The sequence below is a fragment of the Hypomesus nipponensis genome, chromosome 1 (genome assembly GCF_054491055.1).
Source record: "Hypomesus nipponensis isolate SF chromosome 1, ASM5449105v1, whole genome shotgun sequence".
NCBI classification, from domain to species: Eukaryota; Metazoa; Chordata; class Actinopteri; order Osmeriformes; family Osmeridae; genus Hypomesus; species Hypomesus nipponensis.
In genome coordinates this window covers 2,312,678-2,332,976 of record NC_140361.1, presented here as the reverse complement: position 1 = coordinate 2,332,976, position 20,299 = coordinate 2,312,678, and the positions used below count along the sequence as shown (strand labels likewise).

The window sequence follows — 20,299 nt, the reverse complement described above, 5'->3', positions numbered from 1 at the left end:
CTTGTGTCAATTCTGTATAGGATGTCAGAGAAAAGGATGGTGCTGGGGTGATAGAAAGAGATGTTAACTGTGAGAAAGGTTATTCACCCGGATCAAATACAGTACAGTAACTGTACACGCTATACACACAATGTAGTTGATTCTGTCAAATGTAGGTGTCTTAATGCTGACAGTGTACAATACATGATAAATGGACTGTATGTTTGCTTGTTTTTTGTTTGTTACTGGCAAGAAGTTAATACTGAGTACTGACAAGTCTCTCACTGTGCACTCTGCTACATCTGATGAATTGTATTTATCCTATTTATATTTCTGTGAAATATGTTGAATATTTACCCCTGTCTCTTTATTCATAGTGAACTCATCATCAGAGTTATGCTTTCAGTGTAAGTGACTAACTGCAGATGAATATTGTTTCACATTTAGGTCCGATTCCTCATCTGGGAGCTGATAGCACCGCATTGGGTAACTGGCAGTGTAATTTTATGCTTGGGTGATTTCTGCATTGCCCTTTCTGATATCTACGTTTCAAAGGTTCAATTCTTCTTTTTGTAACTGATCGACTGTACTACTTCATATGATAAATGACTGATTAAAAAGAAACAGAGACAGATGAAAGAGAACGTGATGTGGCTTAACGCCACGTGAATCTAGAAATCCCTCCTCCGACAGTTGGGTAGAGAGACGCTGCTGGTGGGGGGGGGGGGGGAGGGTTACAGGTAATCATACTGTAGCTGTGTAACCTACTGAAGAGAAAAATGACTAGGATTGTGTTGTAGAATTAGTGTTGTGGTGTGCTAAGAATTGGATAACTTTTTTAGGGCTGTTCTCAAACTCAAATCCGTGCCACCATTTTCCCACAATGCATCGTGCTGGGTCCTCGTGCAACTGTTTTGAGTTAAACCTAAAATGGGCTCATGATTTGAAAGGCAAAAGAGCAGATTATTAATTGCTGAAAAGTATGCCCGATAGGCCTACAGCCAGCATAACACATTTTCTATTCACTTTCCCGGCTACATTTGCACTCAGTTATCACCAGCCTACTGTATTTTGAATTATTTGGATTCGCCGTGATTAGGATCACAATGAAGAATGATGGGGCGAGGTTGGAAAAACGTCATTGTTCAGCGTCGTTAGCCTATATTGACACACAACAGAATTATTTTTTCTACTACCGTCAATCAATGCAGTTAGGCCTTGCGGTGTGTAGTTAACAGATCACTGTTGCTTTTAGGACAAACGAGCCATGTTCGGTTGATAATGGGCCTTTTCAAAATACTGGCTTGGTTTTTACCCCGGATTTAAAAACTAATGAGCAGTGATCCTGTATCTAATATTAAACTCTAGATTGAAATAAAACGGAGATGAGGGATTCCAAAGTGCACTCTTAAACAGCGTGATAAAAAATGGCTGTAGCTCTGGATATATAAGGTATATTACGACGAGCCAATATCTCCGGCATCATTTCCAGGTAAGATATGAGACGATCAAATTACAAACTGTGTGAAAAAATCCAGCAGGCGTTCTGAATACACCTGCATAGTAGTCTAAGGTTGTGAACGGAGCAGGCTGAACGCTACAGCAGTGCTAGGAGACGCTAATCACTCAAAGTACGCAATTTTATGCCGTTATAGCCTATTTCGTCTACAAGTCTTTCTAAGCAGGTTTCAACATCTGTGTGTGTGTGAAAACAGTATCTGCAACTTTCTCCGCGAGTTGTAGGCTCACGTCCCTATAACAGCATAGCAACAGCATTGTGTCAGTTATGGTAACTGCCTAAGGTTTGATTCTCGGCTCTCTTTGAAGTGGAGCCGCAGTCTGTGTAATTGTTTGACGTTTGCAGACTAATGGCCTTTGAGTGCTTTGTATGTAGCAATAGCATGAGAATGACTCACATTGAGGAATCAAAAGCAGTTTCTGCTCTCTGGTCATGTGCATAGTGCATCACACACACAAGCCGTCCTTGCAAAATGTATGGTTGTAAGTTATTTGGGTGCGCTATAAAAACGCTGAACATTCGTCATTTGGGTTTTACATTAGAAAAATACAGATTTATGCTGGTTTTAGATCATGTTATTACCAAGGCGCTCTCTTTTCTCCTTTCCCCTCGCAATCATACTACATCTCTCTCTTACGAAATATGAATGAATTGGTGGAGAATATATGCTGTGACATTTGTGGAGGTCGGACTAAGGAATACATACGACTCAAATGGACAATTAGACAGTGCTGGCTGGTTGTCCTTCCGTCTGAGTTTAATTGTCCCTCTATCGATCACCTTAGTTCCCCGTTGCAATGGAATGTGTCAAGGCCAGAAACAAATACAAGCATTGATGGCTTGTATTCTTCTGAAACCTTGTCAGGACAAGTTACCAACCCAGCTAGACAATGATACCAGTCTAGGAAACTCTTTCTCACTGTCATTGCTCAACTTCTGGCCTTTTAAAAGACATTTAAGGACCAAGCTAATCCAATCTCGCCCACGCAGCATGTCTTTTTCAATTGTTCAAATGCCTAATATACATATATTCCTATTTTTTTCCCTGCAACCTGCACAACATACAGTGGTAAGACTTGGGCTGGTGCTGAATATATTACCATGCACCCGTACTGTAGAGGGAGAATGATAATGACACCGATTCAGACAACACTACAGGTACTATCGGATCAAGAGTGACAGTACATTATTGTGAGAAAGCACAGTGGCAGAATGGCCATTTCGGAGAGAGAATATAAGCAGATGGCAGAGCAGGGAACAGTGACTAGTGGGACCCAGACCGCTTCTTAGTCTGGGATAAAAAGACAGGTTCAAGTCTGATATGATACAATGTCACAGAAAGAGAACATTAAATGCACTTTTGAATTAAAAAAATCTACCCGATGACATTTTTAGCTACAACCTCATTGGGCATCTTTCAACGGTAGCTTGATGACATTGCCGGAAACTGTCCTCAATGCATCATACAGCACAGTAGAATGGATATACAATTTAGTGAACAGGTGGCGTATGTTCTGCCACAGTAGGATTGTGGTGGTGGGAGCGTTTCTGTGTGCCGTTGTTGAAATATTGAGAAGCTGTGTCCACTGAGCTGTTAAGGTGTGAAATGAGAACGTCTCCAGTTATAATCAAGACCAAGCGACAAGACGTCTGAATACGGGGTCATAAAACAACGTTGCCTGACCAGGCAGACCAAAATGTTGACCACAGGTGAAATAGCCATGTACATGAAAATTACGTCCTATGTGAATATATATTTTTACATTATATCTGTTAAGGAACAGATATGATCCCATTATGTTCTATTAAAATAACTTAATGTGTTATCTCACTGATTGATATGACTGTTTTATGATAGTGCCTTGTCCTTGACATCTAATATATAACAGATGGTTGGAGTCAGTAAAGTCACAGGCCAAGCAATTGTTTATTACACCACTTACTCCAGTTCATTGTCTTCGATTTGTCCCCATCATTAAGTTATGATATGAACAAATAATGGTCTGTGCTGGAAAGAAAGCATGTCTTTGTGAAACATAACCCAAAATGATCATATCTCAAGTAATTCATGTGTTTATTTACTGAACAGTTTCAGTTGTGGCATTTTAATAGCAAAACCATTAGGCTATGCTACAGATATTCAAACCATGTGCATGCTATTTCCATCTGCGTAATTGAGAGCAGTTTAAACTGGCTTTTAACAAATGCAGATGAACTCACCTGGGGTCACGGTTGGACCAACATCACCTGAGAAGATTGAGGCTATGTTTGATATGTCACAAATAAATGTGAAATAAATGTGATGTTGACAGCAGCGACCTTTTGAAAACTCTTGTTTTTCACAAGCATCTGTTAATGATACTTTCTTTAAGGGTAAGATAGCCATCAGGCAAGTTTCTTGTCAATACTTCATGCTATTTCCACAATAATAGCATTCACTAACCTCATCAGCCCTTTAAACACCATCATCCATCAATTTATTCATTAAAACTAATGAGCATTGTAAAGTAGTGACATGATTTAATGACCAACAACTCCTGGAGAGAACTACCTTTAGAGCATTGTTTACCAAAGCTAAGTAGGCCTAATGACTTTTTTTTTTTTTGAGGTTCGAAGAAACCTGTTATTTCTACAGTCAGTCACAATATTATTGGGGTTTTAAAAATTCTTAGTTTGTTGTCTTGATAATTAACTGAAAACTGCTGTTGTGATGTAGCGTGTCAGTGCTTGTCATTCTGCTGAACGTGTGACCACAGAAGAAGGCAGAGAGCCTGTGAAGGAAAGGAAGTTGGCCGGGTCAGAGGTCGGAGGTCCCTCAGGAAGTCAGAACCCTCACATTTCAATTACTGCTTGTGTCTCGTGGGAGTCGTGACTGACAACCCTGCCCCGAGACAAAATGGCCGCCTACCGTACAGTGTATGGCTTTAATGAGGCAAAACGCCATTAGCCCGGTGCCAAACACATCAATGAATTACCCAACGACTCCTGACTTCATTACCAGTAAACTGACAGTAGTGGCCGTAGATAACTCAACGGCTGGCGTTCCATTCCACAACAGCAATATCTGCGTCTGCATGAAACGCATCAAGACCTTCGTAATGTGCGCAGAGACGCTATGAAATCCATTTACTTTTGGAAGGCAATATCGCACGTGGAATTTGACTCCCAGAGATGCCCCATGTAAATGAGATTTTTGCATCTTAAAGCAATTGAAAATGGGGGGGGGGGGGGGGGGTAATGGCATTCCTGCTTTCAAGGTTACGGCCATCTTTCAAAGACAAGTCTGTGGAAGTACTGGAAGAGTTGGTCACTTAAAAAAGCTTTACGACTTCCACCCCCCCCTCCCCCAAACATCTTTGGATGGGGTTCACGAAAGCTCCATTTGATAGATATAACTGTCAAAGTTATTCTAATAGTATGTTTTATGATACCATTACGGGGCACAGAAATCCTCAGTAATGTGTCGTATTTCTCAAAAGGGCTGTTTTCACGTCCCATTTGTCATGTTTACATGTTTATTATGTCTGATGATCCAACCGCAGCTTTGAGCTGATGAACAGTATGAGAAAGCAGCAGCATTTCACAGGGTAGCAGACTGTCTAGGTAAATGCTCATCATGTCAGCTTTTGACAAAGCAATAACTGTAATATTTACTTAATCTTGTCAGTTATGTACCTCTCAATGCCCTGCTGATTTAAAATTTCAACATCACCTTTAGCTCTCCAAAAAACACATTTGCAAATAAGATCAGGGAGTCAGAGGGCTGAGCAGCAAGGGAATTGGGCTATTAATCAGAAGGTTGCCGGTTTGATTCCCAGCATTGCCAAATGACATTGTGTCCTTGGGCAAGGCACTTCACCCTACTTGCCGTGAAGGGGAATGTCCCTGTACTAACTGTAAGTCGCTCTGGAGCGTCTGCTAAATGACTAAATGTAAATGTAAGATTTGTTTTTGAACGACCACATTTACATAACCAATGTGTCTTATTGTCTTGCCTTGAAATGCTATTGGATACATTTGGTCTTTCATAAAAAATTAATTAGCAATTAAAGAGCTAAAGATGACTTACAGGGTTAACCGGCTTGTTTTTGTTGCTTTTTTGTGTTTTTTCTTCTTCTGTATGTTGTACTACTGTGCTTGTGTGTCGTTGTGCTTTTTAACCTGATTTTTCTTCCTTAGCCCCCTTCCCCTCCTTCAAAAAGATGTCCTTTTTGCCAGGCCATCTTTGTAAGTAAGAATTTTGTTCTTAATGATTCTGCCTGGTTAAACAAAGGTTAAAGAAAATAAATAAATAAAAACCTTGCACGGTAAAAATACTTAAAAATACTTACTTTTTTTTTTTACACAATAACGACAAAAATGTAGGCATAGCACATGAATCATTCTTTAAGATGAAGGCTTTGACACATCCGTCTGGCCTTCAGTCTGGTTGTCACAATGGGACTGGGGTGGTAAGAGTTTTTTTGTTGTTTTACAATGCATTGCAATACTGTACCTATTGTATGGATCGCAGGCCTTCAGGCCACAAAGTCAATCTACGAACTGCAACAGTTCTGTGGCTAATTACCTTGCAGCAGACACGCTGTAGTTTAACAGTTATGAATGTGGTTGATGTTGTCGATGAGAGAATTATGCGAGATTTTCTTTCACAATTCACATTGAATATCAACACGCCTTGTTTTTTCTTTTTCATATTTCAAAGCGGCAGACCGTCATGAGTGTTACTTTGTTGTTCCTGATAACAAATCTTCTGAATTCTTTAGGGAGCTCTCAAGGCAGACATATTTCATCTCTTCCTCTTCACATGTAAACAAGAGTAACTTTAATCTGGGACAGAGAACTGCATGTTCTCTGAAAGAAAAGCAGATTTGTTTGATATTTTTTTAAATACTACTCATTCAAAAGCATTGTATTCATCTGAATATTTTTAAATAATGGAATATGTCTGGATGTATTGAGAAAAACAGCATTCTGTGACACCATCCAAGCAAAAAGGAAGTGACGGTTTAATGACAAGAAAAGATCGTTCTTCCTAATTTTATGTCCGTTGTGAAACAGGTCCTTTTTGCCATCATTTCAAACACACTTCACTCACGGTGAAAGCCCAAACCTACCGATTCTGACTCACTTTCTCTCAGAGCACCACACACTTGGCCCTGGACAGGAGGGTTCAGTTTTCCAACAATTTGAAACACAGCCCTTTTCTGAGGACGGAGAGCAAACCAGCAGAGCCTTCAGGTGCAAATCTGGTCACTTATATCTCCAATAGCAAGCGGGGAAGATATCAGCAGGTATCATTTTATTTATATTCCCCGTGTAAGATTGAGACCTTGGTAAATGAAAGGCTTTCTGGTCTGGGGCAGGAGCAAGGTTGTGCATTAGCCAGCCCGGTCTGAGAAGGAAAGAGTTCACAGTGGAGCTTCAAAGAGTAGACACTGAAAGGTGGCTTGCTGCATTGTGCAACTACAGTGCTGCAGCCAAGAATACAAAGAACAGCCTAGTAAAAGACCATCAAAGCACACCACGAAAGGGGAAGCAACCTCATTCAGCCCCAATACCTCCGGCTGCCTCATGTTGTCATTGTGAGGCCACAGGAAGGCCATGCGTTGTCGGCGGAGAGTTCAAAACCAAAGAGTTTGATAGACTGAAAATTCTGTGGCAAAATAAAAAGACGAGGTGAATTTCTACGAATGTTGTTTTGTTTTACAGCGTGGCAATGAGACAAGCCCTGACTATTGGAAGGTGCGTTATTCATCCCTTGAGGTGAAAAATGTTTTATGTATCAAATAATTGGAAAATGCCGATGGAACCCAAATGGAATGTGGAGAACCAAATAATATTATGTCCTCTTTGTCATACAATCAGTGGCTAGGTGACTGAAAATGACACATTAGTAAGCCCCACAGAGCCATCAGTGATATTTGCTGAGTTGCATTGGGAGTATACCAATATACCACCACACAGACACAGATTCACAATTGTTTCCCTCCCAGATTTCAGTTGTAATTCCTCCTCAGTATGTTCCTTCATAATTTTAATGAAGTATGTAATGCTAGAGCAGTTTCTATGAGATGGGTATTGCTTAGAGATAAGGCATTCATCATTTACTGGCATACAAAAACACTAATTTCATTATTTAAGGATTTGCATTGCGAACATAGTTAAAATGATATTAGAAGTGCAGCCAAGTGTAGGAACCACATAGTTGTTATAAATGCATGTGTTTTTACTAATCATACCCTTTAAATCAAGTATATTTTCAATACAGAAACTGTATTTAATTCCCTTTTTTTGTTGTATTATTTACTGTGTTCTACTCACATAAGGATGGACACATACATGGACACAGAAAAGCCACTGTCACAGTGATGGAACAGGTGATTAAGAAAACAGTCCCAATCAGAATGTGATGCACACAGTCACAAACCAGTGACATGCACACACACACACACACACTCACAAACCACTGACACACAAATGCACACACCCATCTCATTACACATAGACACTCACACACTCACTGACACACACGTACCTTTATGCATAGACACACACTCACACACAAGTCTAATTACGCATAGAAACCCCCACACACACACACAGACTTCTCATTACCCATACCCAGTTCCACACGGAAGACTTTCAACATGCACACCAAACTTTCAATCACACTCAAACCTACACACACGTCATGCTGTAAACCCAGTAAATTGCTTGACAGGTTACCAGTACGCTGTCCAAATCAGGTGCTGTTAGGATCGAGGTCGCCGTCTCCAGCCATCAGTGGGGTCTTCGGCTCATGGATGATTATAACGCCCTTAACAAGAAAGACCACGACAGTTAAAAACATCTTTCCTCTCTAACAAGCAAATGGAAACGCTGACCTTTACCTCATGAATGTCACTGAACATCCTCATCTGTACCTTGCTCATTATTCACTTCCCTCATAAACCAGACAATGCCGTGTAAGTTTTCACAACATTATGATTAATGTCTATTTAAGGCTGTGAGTGTTAAATGACTTTGCAGCCCCCTTTCCGGTCACTTTTAAGAATCCTTATCTACTCTACTGTGGCTGCGAGATAGTATATTGTATAAGTAATAACTGTTTACACTTTATCAAACCCTTAATATCCCCTGATACCATTCACAAAGAAACAATGTATGAGAATAGGAAACGCAGAGACTTTGAAAATCAATAATAATGTCAGTTCAGTTTCAAGGGAGCGAAAGTTACGTTAAACCTTTAACCCAGAGCTATTGGCACTGCGGCCTGTAAAGTCACTTTCATTTCTCAAACCAATAATGAAGTGGTGGCCTAAGATAATAATTAGGTTCAGCAAGCCAAGGATCATGCCAAGACTCCCGGAGTGGACTCCCCATGTGCATGAAATCCATTTCCATCCCGCTGTCTTTTGTCAGTAATAGGTAGGAGACGTTCCTTCCATCTTCTCCCATTTTCTCTTCCGTGTATCAGGCTAGGTCTGAAGCACAAGTGCAGAATGCAGGTGAAATGTTCAACAAGTTTATTGATCCTGAATTTTCTTCGGAACAGAGCAGGCAATATAATAAATAAAGGGTAATCCACACAGGAAACAAAAACAAGGAAAGTTCGTATCTGGCTACTGTGAGCTTCACAGAGCGGAGCAGTCAGTATACTCCATGACATAATCCACAACGGAAAAAGTGTATCCCAAAATCAGACAAAATAAACAATAATCCACGGCAGCGTAGTAATCACCTACTTCAGTTCACAGGCGCTCACAGGCGCTTTTGTTGATCAGCAAGAAAAGTTCTATGTTATATTTCTATGTTTTGTTTTCTATGTTCAAGAAAGATCGATAACCAAACAGTGGTGGTGACGTTATAATCATAGTATACACTTCAGAATCATACTTTGTTATTGCTAGGGTAAAACCTTCTGCATGCTTTAACAAATAACTCATTTTTTGTTGCCAGTTGAGCAAATGACCTGGTTTTATCATGTGGCAGGTTGCATAGGCCAGAATGGAGGTAAGTACATAATTTCACGGTCAATCTTCCAAGACCATATTCTCCCATCTCACACATGGCCGTGAAAGATTGTTTCCATTGATTGTGGAATTTTTCTTCTGGCTGTGTGAAACGTTCCATCTAATAAGTAACCTTACTTGATCTCAGAGAGGTGGGATTGGAAATTAAGGAGAAGATTGGAAACAAGGTAAATTGAAAAGTTTAGGTTGGTAAAACTTTGGAAGATTTAAGGAACATTTTAGAGGGAACAGACCTAGATCCATATAGTTGAGTGTCAGTAGTTCTGTTTTCTCCCCAGAACTACTTTTTACTACAGTAGAAGGTTAATTAGGACTTGTTGAGTTCCTGAGTGAATGTTAGTTCCTGTTTTCTGCTCCCTGGACTTTAATTTAGACCTGGTTCCTGCAAGTGGTTCCTGTGGTGGAAACAGGAGTGAGTTCCAGGAGAAAGATCCCAGTTCTGAGGGATGGTTCCTGCAAGTTGAAACACAGATAATATCTATCAACACAAGAGTTAACACCATGAAAGTCTTCACAGTATGAAGTCATTAGTTTTGCTGCTCTACGCAAAACAGCATCTGTCCTCTGAAATGGTGTAAAGGATTAGAGAACAAATTTTGAGGGTACATCCTGCTCTGCCATAAACCACTTAAAACACCTCATGGAACACATTTACAAGAACGTAACCCCCACACTCACACACACACAAACACACACAAACACACACCTACACCCGCCCATCTCTAACGTGAAAAAATTTGCATTCCACTGTGTCTCTGCAGTAGAAAGCACTCAGACTGTCTGTGGCGATCTCCCCCGCGTTGACGGGAGGCGCTAGCTGCTGTGGTCTTGGGGTGATGCTTAGCTTTTTCCAGAAGGAAACACACACCTGGGGCGTTGGGCCTTTGAAGCTGAGTGCCGTCTTGGGAGAATGTCATCTCTAATTGCCTCTGACTTTATCCCTCCACAACACCCACTGAAAACAACTTCAGGTGTTGTCATAAGAAGCCCGGGTTCTTGAATGCCCGAGAGCAGTCAGGTACGATAACAACAAACAACAACATGACCACAGTTAGCTTAATCCAACTATGCCTACTAATTTATGGGAATAGCATGTCTGGGAATAGTTAAACCCAAACGCGTACATTGACATCATTCTTTTCACCTCTGGCTTTTAAAGTGAGCAATAATCAAAAATTAATTTGATAACGAATTAAAAGTGCATATGAATTTAAGAACACTCGGCTGAGATCATTAAGTTCATGTTCTTTTCTGCACAGGGTTGTGTTTACGATCGCTATTATCAAGCTTAATTTCATTTTCCCACGATGAGTGAAGTCAAGACGGATGTACGATAACTAATTAACTTATAATGAAAAAGATCTAGCGTGCACAATCAGTTGAAGAAGGAGCAATTGCTTTATTATCTTATCAACGGTAGCGTTAATCCTTACAAGAGAACAGTCATAACAACCGAAGATGGAATGAAAGAAAATGTTTGGTCAACGATGTGGTGCTTACTCCTCCCAATCATGTCAAGTTTTGCAGATGCACGGAGAAAGAGCGAGGCGGGTGACGAATTCCTCACTACCCCCATTGACTGTGAGTTGAATTTAATTCCCCATTAAACCGAGAAAGAAACAGCAAGGAGAGTTGGCTTCGGAAACGATTGGGACATTGTTCCATGCTAGTCTCATTAAATCTGTCAAATGCCCATTTCCTTGCTCCATATCCTTCCTTCGTATTATAGTGAATAGCATGGACGATTATGATTGCTTGGAGATGTAGATGGTGTTGCTGGGTCGCTCTGTGGAGTCCCATAGCAACATATCCCCATCATTACAGCGTAGTGGAGCATGGAAGGGAGAAGGCATCAGCCATAGGCGACTCCAGGTTTAAAAATCAAATCAAATTTTCAAAAAAAAAATATTTGTATAGCCCTTTTTACACGCAAGCATGTCACAGAGGGCTTCACATACGTCCATAGAACTGCACCTCAACCAACCTAAAATAAAGGGGGGATGAAGGGTAGTGAATAATTTTTTGCTCAAAACTAACAGTAGATCTTAAATTGTTTAATTAGTCATTAGAGTACAACAAACCATGATAGAACATACAACTCTGACATTTTCTAAAATCATTGTAATCGTTTTTTTTTTTACATTAATTTGAAAATGTAAATCTTTTCATCCCAACAGTAGAGGGATGAAAATGCATTCCCTTCTGGGGGTAAAATCGCCTATGGCATCAGCCATATATTTGTTGGTGTGGAATGGTTTAACTTTTTTTAGTAGTAAAACCTGTGTGTGTGTGTATATATATAAATACACACACACACTATATTGACTTTGTTTTGTGTATGTATGCCTGTGTCTGTCTATTCCATTTTAATTAAATATATGGAATAGACAGAGACAGGCATGCATGCATAAAACAAAGTCAATATAGTGTACGTTAGCTGTCATGACAACATCTCCATCGGTTGCCAGTTTTCTGAAACTCACCAGGAGCCACCGAGGCAGCCTGGTAGCAGATGCTGCTATTGTTCACGTTTTGTTACTTCAGGCTATGAAACCAATAGAAAAACTTGAAGATATTCATTTCTTTTTTGTGCCACTTCACAAATCCCCCCCCTCCCCACCCCATCTCTGTGCTCCATTAAGTGTGTGTATATATAGTGCTCACCCGAGGAATCCTATCTGCACCACAATGCTCAGTGCTCTGTGCATGATTTGCATTTTCAATGTAATCTTCGTAACACAGAGCCTACTAATAAATATTCTTACTGCCGCCACCTACTCCTCACAACGCCTCATAAATGTATTTCAGAGAGAATATAGTTGGTGGATGGCCACACTTTGTAACCATGTCAATAAACGTTGGCCTTGCACAGAGGGTAGACTTACTGTTTATTTGTTGACTTCCTCCAGCAACATGAGTTCTGTCCCTGTTCCTCACTGAGGGGGAGCATAAATCTAACAGACAGAATAAGGTCGGAACAGATTTCTTTTAATGAAACTCTCAAAATGTCTCTGAAGTTTACCTTGTGAAAGGTTGACCTCTGAGGGGCTGTTTTGTTTTACAGACAAACTAACAGGAGGCGGAGCTCCTTAAGGAAGTCAATTCAATCACGGTACTACAGGATGTTTACATACAGCCCTGTCAAACAAAATGTGAATCCAATGCACCTTTTTATTTCAAGTTATAATACAAGCTGGTCCATTAACCGTTATTTTAAACTGTAAACAAAGACACATTTGGAGGAAATGTTCTGGATTTAAACTGCTACTGTAAATACTGATGAGGAAGGGAAGATTGACAGTTAAGGATTGCCAGGACACAATACACCGTGACATGAGAATATGGGGTTAGATAAGGCTGTCACTTCACGCCAATACATTTAAATATGATAAACATCAAGCGTTATAACATATAGGAGGGGTAGTTGACATGAATCTTCGTCTCACATACTGTATCTGTAATCCTGGACAGTTATGTGTCAAGCTGTTAAAAGCCTAAAAATAAAGGAAATAAACCTCCGCAACCTTATCTCTAATGATGCACAAACCAAGTTGGTTCTAGAGTACAGCTGTTACACCTGCTACTGCTGTGTTGGTCTTCTAGACTAATCCACACATCACAAAACACCTTGCTTGTGCATCTGTTTAGTTAATTGTGGTGCTAATTTCCTTTATTTAGAGGATTTTCACAAACCAACTTATTACATACTGTAAAACATCATTTCTAGTTTTTAATTGTATCATTCATCCTATGCCTTACAGACTAAACAGTGCGTTGTCTACTGCGTTGTCTTCAAATGACGACCCACAACATTAACTGATTAACTTCCAGTAATCAGTTTGCAAAGACACTCTCAAGTGGTGCTCTCTCATTCCCATTGATGCACACAGACAAAAGAGAGTTATTCAGACATATCTGAAGTTTCCTCACATCAACCCAGGTCTGCAGTTTATACCCCGGACTCAAAAATGGTTGTCTTTAGGATGGCAGGACATTCTTGTCCTCTCTCGTAGTGACAGCCCTCATGGGTTTCTCAAAGGGAGAATATTGTGATGAAAGGCCAGTGAAAGCAACTGCAAATCACAACAGTGATATGAAAAGTCAATTTCATATTTAATGTTGTATTAACAATGCTTCATGAATCATTCATAATGTTTATGTGGGCACACATTCTCAAAGCAGTGGTTGTGTAATATGGATGAGGAAATAACCTAGATAATTTTACACACAGGGAAAGAAAAAAGCACAGTGTTGCTTTACATCTGACATTAATCAGAGTAATATTTTGTTTTTGTTTAAAAGTTGTTGATCCAGCACATCCCTCTGATACTCAACCTGGCTGATATATGGGGATCTGAAGACCAGGGCAACACCATGATTTCTTCATCAATTTCAACCAGGTGTACCTGGTCATGAAGTGGTGTACCTGGTCTGTAACGATGTTTAGGTGTGTGGCACGTTTCAAACTGACGTCCACGTGATTGGTCAGAACCAGAGTTTCCCAGCAGTACATTGCCCAGAGCATCACACTCCCTCTACCAGCTTGTCGCCTTCCCACAATGCATCCTGTTGCCGTCACTTTGCCAGGTAAAAGACACACACCTGCCCTGGTGTTTCAGATATGCTCTGGTCCAGTCTTATGGCCACAATCTGACCCTTGTTTAAGTCTTGAAATCAGGTTCCAGACCGCAGGAACCAAGTGAAGGTCAATTTCCTGCAACCTCTCTCTTGAACCTTTGAGGTCTGGGTGCTGTTTTGATGAAAGTTATCAGTCTTAAATGTTTCCTTTTATATGAAAAAAAAACTGCAATCGTAATCTGTGCAGTGTTATTTCACACTGCTGGGTTTTCTTATTGTTTTATGTGTGACTGCATGGCCATTCTCACCTTGCGAGAAAATAAAGGTGACCTTGACCGAGCCTTGATGAGCATGGTGTGCCATTTCATAGCCTTGACCTGCGTGATTGTCACAATCTCATAAAGAATATAATTTTGAAACGCTTCAACCCCTTCTTGTGAGCTTTAGATTGCAGTTGTTACAGCGCGGTGAGTAGTACTTATTTAACTGTTATTGTAGTTCAAGCTGAGTTCAATGATGAAATGTACGTCCTGCAGAAGTGCTATTATAAAGGGTGACCTCATGACCACTTATGTTTTGATGACAATCAAACACTATTGTGTGTTCAAGATGGATGTCAAATACACCACTGAGGAATGGAGGAAGTGAATCTGTAGAAGCAGGAACCTCCTTGAAGAGAAATAATTAATCTCATGAACCGACTCCCAAGGCTGGAGATGATAAAACAGGAAAGCCAGTCTGATCCCTCTTGTTCTCTTCACTTCATGAAAGTGAATATTAGATAACTGACCTTTAGTGAAATGTTCATAGTCCCGTTTGATGGCGTCTGGCTGCAGGCCCAGTGTGACTTTGAAGCTCACTTAGAGACAAAAGGAGTGGTTGATTGACTTCACAGAACTTGTGACTCTGTAACTTGTTCTCTGTGAACTGGGACATGGCCCCTCAGAGATCCTGGAAGAAAGCGTTTTATAACCACACACAAAAATGTGGAACGTCCATGTGCACTGTTCTGTAATACACCGCAATATGTTTATATACATCATGAAACAAACTGTCTACATGCAGAAACACAAACAACAACAAGTTTGCCTTTTTCACTCAACTCAACGCTGGTTAAACTCCAGTGAACTCCACCCAGTACATTGTGTGGTAAATTGCAATGACACCAACTGGCTGAATTTTGATCCCTCAACGGATTTCCACCCCCCCCGCCTTCCTATCTTTAATCAATATGTTGTACATTTTGGATCGGAGGAAATACTGATTTAACACTGTCAAGGAGCAAATAAACGGCTGATGGTGGAGAAGAGAAAAGAAGAGTGACTGTAACAGCTAAATCAATACTCTTCTCTCTGTTGCTTCAACATATGGGAATTTGAGAGTTAAATCTTGCTTGGTTGCTGATTGAATTTTACATCGAGGGCCTTCAGGAGAGTAGTAAATGGTAATTACCTCAATGTTGGAACAAGCAGAGTGGAAAGGAGTGCTGAAGGTAGAGAATTAGAATGAATAGCGGCAGTCCAACCTCCGTGAAAGCCATCGGCTTGAAATGTGAAGCTGTGAAGGAAAGGGCTGCCAGTGAATCTATGTCACTCCTTCCTGTTCAAAGAGCCTTTATTGTAGACGCTGATTGAAGTCAGAATCCGCCACACACTAAATGAAGGAGGTAGGATGGGGAATTGGTGACGACATGTGGAACAGATGTTTTAAAGTGCAACAACAGGGTGGTATAATTGTGGTTAGAAGATATTTTGAAAAGGTGTTTGTTTATAATATCCTCACTGGATTCACTTGGTTTGAACTTTGAATAGGCTACATCCCTCCCTGGTGTCTAAGTTTTCATTATTTGGAATCACATTTGATTTGATGGAGGAAGTTGTTCCCCCAACCTAGGTGTTTGGGTGTGAGAGATGGTTATTCTATGTAATGGTTTCAGTGTATTCACTGTGTCTGTACCCTACTATAATTCTCTGTGTCACTGGAAGCTTTATCTGTGTGCTGATACAGCCACAGTAATGACTTAGATGGAAAAATTGATGGAGGAAAATTGCATGTACAGTAATGACAGTAATAGAAGGCTTTACCTCAAATCCACAAACATGAGCCAAAGAAACAACAACAAAAAACGGATAATGTTATTTATTGACATCATTTTCCATTCACGGTGGTCAAAACTGCCCGTCATCTCAGCAATTAGCCTGCTCAGTGCTGCAGGCAGGCTCCCGCACCGCATAACCGCAGCCAATGAAAATAAGAGTGGTCCCCAATTTCCAATTTCTCCACGATCCTTATCTTTATTAGCTCATTAAATTCTGTGGAGGCAGAGGTCTCTGCTGATCTGTGGCATTCACCCAGGCAACGCGAGGCAGCCAATTAGCTACTGCTTATCCCTCACGAGATATGAAGGTGCAGCGAGCATTAAATAGCACTCGGAGATTCTGGTGATATAGGCGACTTTAGATTCGGGCGTAGGGTATTCATGCATAAATATGAAGGTGTGAGAGACTTGTGAACTGTTTGCTTGTGTTTATCAGTTATGTGCTATCCGTTAGTGATTGACTACTTTCCTTTCACTTAATTGATTGGCATTTCTAAGCAGCAAGCACTGTATTACCTGAAAAGTTTACTAGCTGTGCTAGAGCTCAATTAGGTGTATTCATTGCTGAGACACACAGAGTTCTAGACTTTGTGCTTGGGTACATTGATTTGCTGCCTCATTGATAGATGACTGAACACCATTTGCATTCTAAATTAAGTAAATCAGAACAAAATGTGTGTTTGACAAATACTATGTGTATTCTTTTAGTTTCCTAGTATAATGTCATGGCTGGGTGCCAAAGCAATGTCTCAATTGAGAGAGAGAGAGAGAGAGAGAGAGAGAGAGAGAGAGAGAGAGAGAGAGAGAGAGAGAGAGAGAGAGAGAGAGAGAGAGAGAGAGAGGGAGAGAGGGAGAGAGGGAGAGAGGGAGAGAGGGAGAGAGGGAGAGAGGGAGAGAGGGAGAGGGAGAGAGAGAGGGAGAGGGAGAGGGAGAGGGAGAGGGAGAGGGAGAGGGAGAGGGAGAGGGAGAGACGGAGAGGGAGAGGGAGAGACGGAGAGGGAGAGGGAGAGACGGAGAGAGAGAGACAGAGAGAGAGAGACAGAAAGGCATTCAACTGCATGCATCAACCTATGAGCTGAAGACTTGTGAAGAAAACCTTGTGTTTCCCTCTTCTGAGTCTTTGAGGAATAATTCAGACAAACACCCCACAGAGACCAAACGATTCTAACATGATCTTAATGAGTTGATCTTAATGAGATGTCCGTCGAAGTAAACAGCTCTTCCTGTCCCAGGAAGCCCCTTCGGATGTTGACAGCCATGTGTTGCTCGAGTATGCCAGGATTTCTGGAGCATCAGAGAGACACTTTGACGCTTGACAAAGCTGTTTTGTTGACCGAGTTTGGATTCCCGCTGTGGTTGTGAACGATAATGAAGGCCAGTCTCTGGAGAGTAGAGTCTGCCACTGTGGTACACCCTTGTTTGGTGTGCTCAAGAAGGTTTGAACCGTCTTGATATACCTCATGATACTGCCACATTACCCATCTGGATTCATTCTTGCCTACAACAGGGATAGGGTGAAGTGTGATAGCACACATATGGAAGTCAGATGGCTGAGCGGTGAGGGAGTCGGTTTAGTAATCAGAAGGTTGCCAGATCGATTCCCCGCCGTGCAAAATTGCATTGTGAATAAGAGCGTCTGCTAAATGCTTAATTCCAATACCAAGGTTAGAGTTAGGATTACAGTCACTGCTAACTATAATCCTAACCCTAGTGAGCAGTGACCCTAATCCTAACTGTAACCTTTCTGTCACACCTCATATATACCCATCCCTGTTGTAGGCAACAGTCAGGTATAGCCGTAACACAAGCCAATCCTAAAACCTAATCTTAATTTTAGGGTTATTAGTCAAGACTCAGAAATAACCATAACAACCCAAACTCTAACCTAAGGGTTAGGGTTCTTAAGTTTGTGTTGTGTTATGGCTATTAAGAGTTTATTATTTAACGCAACTCTTCTCAAATCTTTTCAGGAAACGTGATTACATCAAACTATAAAAGTAATCTAACCGATTTCCATAAGGAAATAATTTATACAATCGATTAATTGATTAAAGTTGTAGATTAAAAAAAATACTTCAGAGATTAGATGTCTTACATAGCTTGATATCATTGAGAGACAAACATATCTGGCCAGCCAGACATGCTTGGTTTGGAGTGAGTTGTTCCTGTGTGTGTTGGTGGGGCTGCAAGTGGTTGCCTGATTGTATATGGACGTGAATATATTCATTAGCTGCTGTGGGTATTCTCAGAGCTTCTGAGAGGCTGGCTCCACTTTGACGTGTCTTATTACCCACACATGTGGGGACTTGGCAGCATCACACCAAAACACAGCAGAGAGATTAGCCAAGAACCCATTGAGCTGCAATAGCAATGCTAGCACACAGTCTATACAGAGGGTAGGGTGAGAGTGAGTGAGAGAGTGTGTGTGTGTGTGTCAGAAATAAAGTGTGTATTATCCCGAGAGTGACACACACCCTGACACACACGCACAGGCACACAAACTATAATGCACACATGCTCGCACAAGTGTGCTTTTCTGTGTGTGTGTGTGTGTGTGGGCATATGTCCTTTCCATGACAGATTCTAGTACATATGGCTGTGTGCTCCTCTCACACCTGCTCCCTCTCTACCTCTGACGTCCCCAGATAAACATACACACACTTATACGCACCGCTCACTTCGTCGCGGACGTTGGAGAAACACCAGCAATCTTTTCATTTGAACAGATACTTAGATGTCCACTCAAATATAATCAGCCCTTGAATGAAATGAATTAAAGCGCCATTCTTTTCCCTCTTTTCTTCAGTTTTCTTACATGTCACACGTGTGTCCTCACTTCATGCTTGCCTGCAGTGTCCAGTTTCTAAGAAGAAGGATGCATTGATAGTCAATGGCTTTCAGGAAATTATAGAGCCCAATTTTCATGTCATGTGAACATACTACCAACTGACTGTGTACATTTGCTATTCAAACCTTTGGACGTAGACCTTCAATGTACATTTCCATACAGCTCTGACATAATTTATTACATCGTTTGAATGCATTTAATTAAGAATATTCAATTCAACCCACATTTTGAAGGAGGGTTGAGGAATACATGGCTTGTATCTACAAGGATCTCACTTCAACTTCAGCCAAGAGCAACCTGTTTTTTCCACGATAACCTTTTGTTGGAGTTAACCCTAAGCATAACACTAACTAGCCTTTAAAGCAGCCGTGTACAGGAGTGATTTTGCTCGTATGTGGGTTGCCTGTGTCTTTGAGTTGTGTACTGTGGAGAAGCACTGGGCTCTGGGTTTAGTGAGCTGCAGTCTAACTGTGTTAATCAAGGAGAACCAGCCGAGAAGAGCTGGAGCTTAGTGTTCAACACTAGAATGATAAACAAGTCTGTGTCTTTCTGTGTTTGTGTGTGTGTGTGTGTGTGTGCGTGCAGCAGTGTGTGTGTGTGGGCATCAGTGTGTGCGCCTGTGTCTCAGTGTCAGCTGAGAGCCTGTGTGAATGTGACTGTTAGGAGAGAGAGTGAGCATAGAGGAAGAAAAATAAGATAAAAGAACAAAAGATGTCAAGAAGGCCGTGTGCAATAAGCTTAAGGAGATAGTGTTTACGTAAGGAAGAAGCTTATTGTGCTATTTTCTCAGCCGCAGAGCACCCAAGGAAACCAAGCTAAACAAACAGCAGCGAACCCCTTAATCTGCAACGGAGCAGCTGGCCACAGGGGTGGCCTCGTTTGCATACAAATCCCAGCAGACCCTTCTTCTTCACTTGGCAAGTCGGCACAATGCACGTTGCTCTAAGGCAAGCGGACAAAACGGGCGCGGTGGGTAAATTCTCAAGTCCAGCCTTTAAGGTTTTCGAGTGGCTCCTAACTCTACCCTAGTCGGCTCAACTCCCAGGTGAGCCTGCCCTCAGGCTATACTTACCTGGCCTCGTCACTTGCAGGGGGATTGGAGGAGGCTGAGCAGCGTTCAGTAACAAGGGGGAGTGGATGGAGAGTGAGACTGGCTTCACGGATGGAGGGACTAGCGGGCTCCTTCTGATCACACGGCTGCCTCCTCTCAGCCGGCCTCCCTTGAGATGCTGAGTCAGTCCAGC

At 41.3% G+C, this 20,299-nt stretch overlaps 1 long non-coding RNA gene across 1 annotated transcript; it reads left to right on the top strand.

Annotated features, from left to right (window-relative positions):
- Positions 1-1,371: 1,371 nt before the first annotated feature.
- On the top strand, positions 1,372-7,856 carry LOC146301823 (uncharacterized). The gene is made up of 3 exons (XR_014754938.1): positions 1,372-1,471; positions 7,208-7,261; positions 7,825-7,856. It is a non-coding gene; the product is annotated as an uncharacterized LOC146301823 (long non-coding RNA).
- Positions 7,857-20,299: the final 12,443 nt, after the last annotated feature.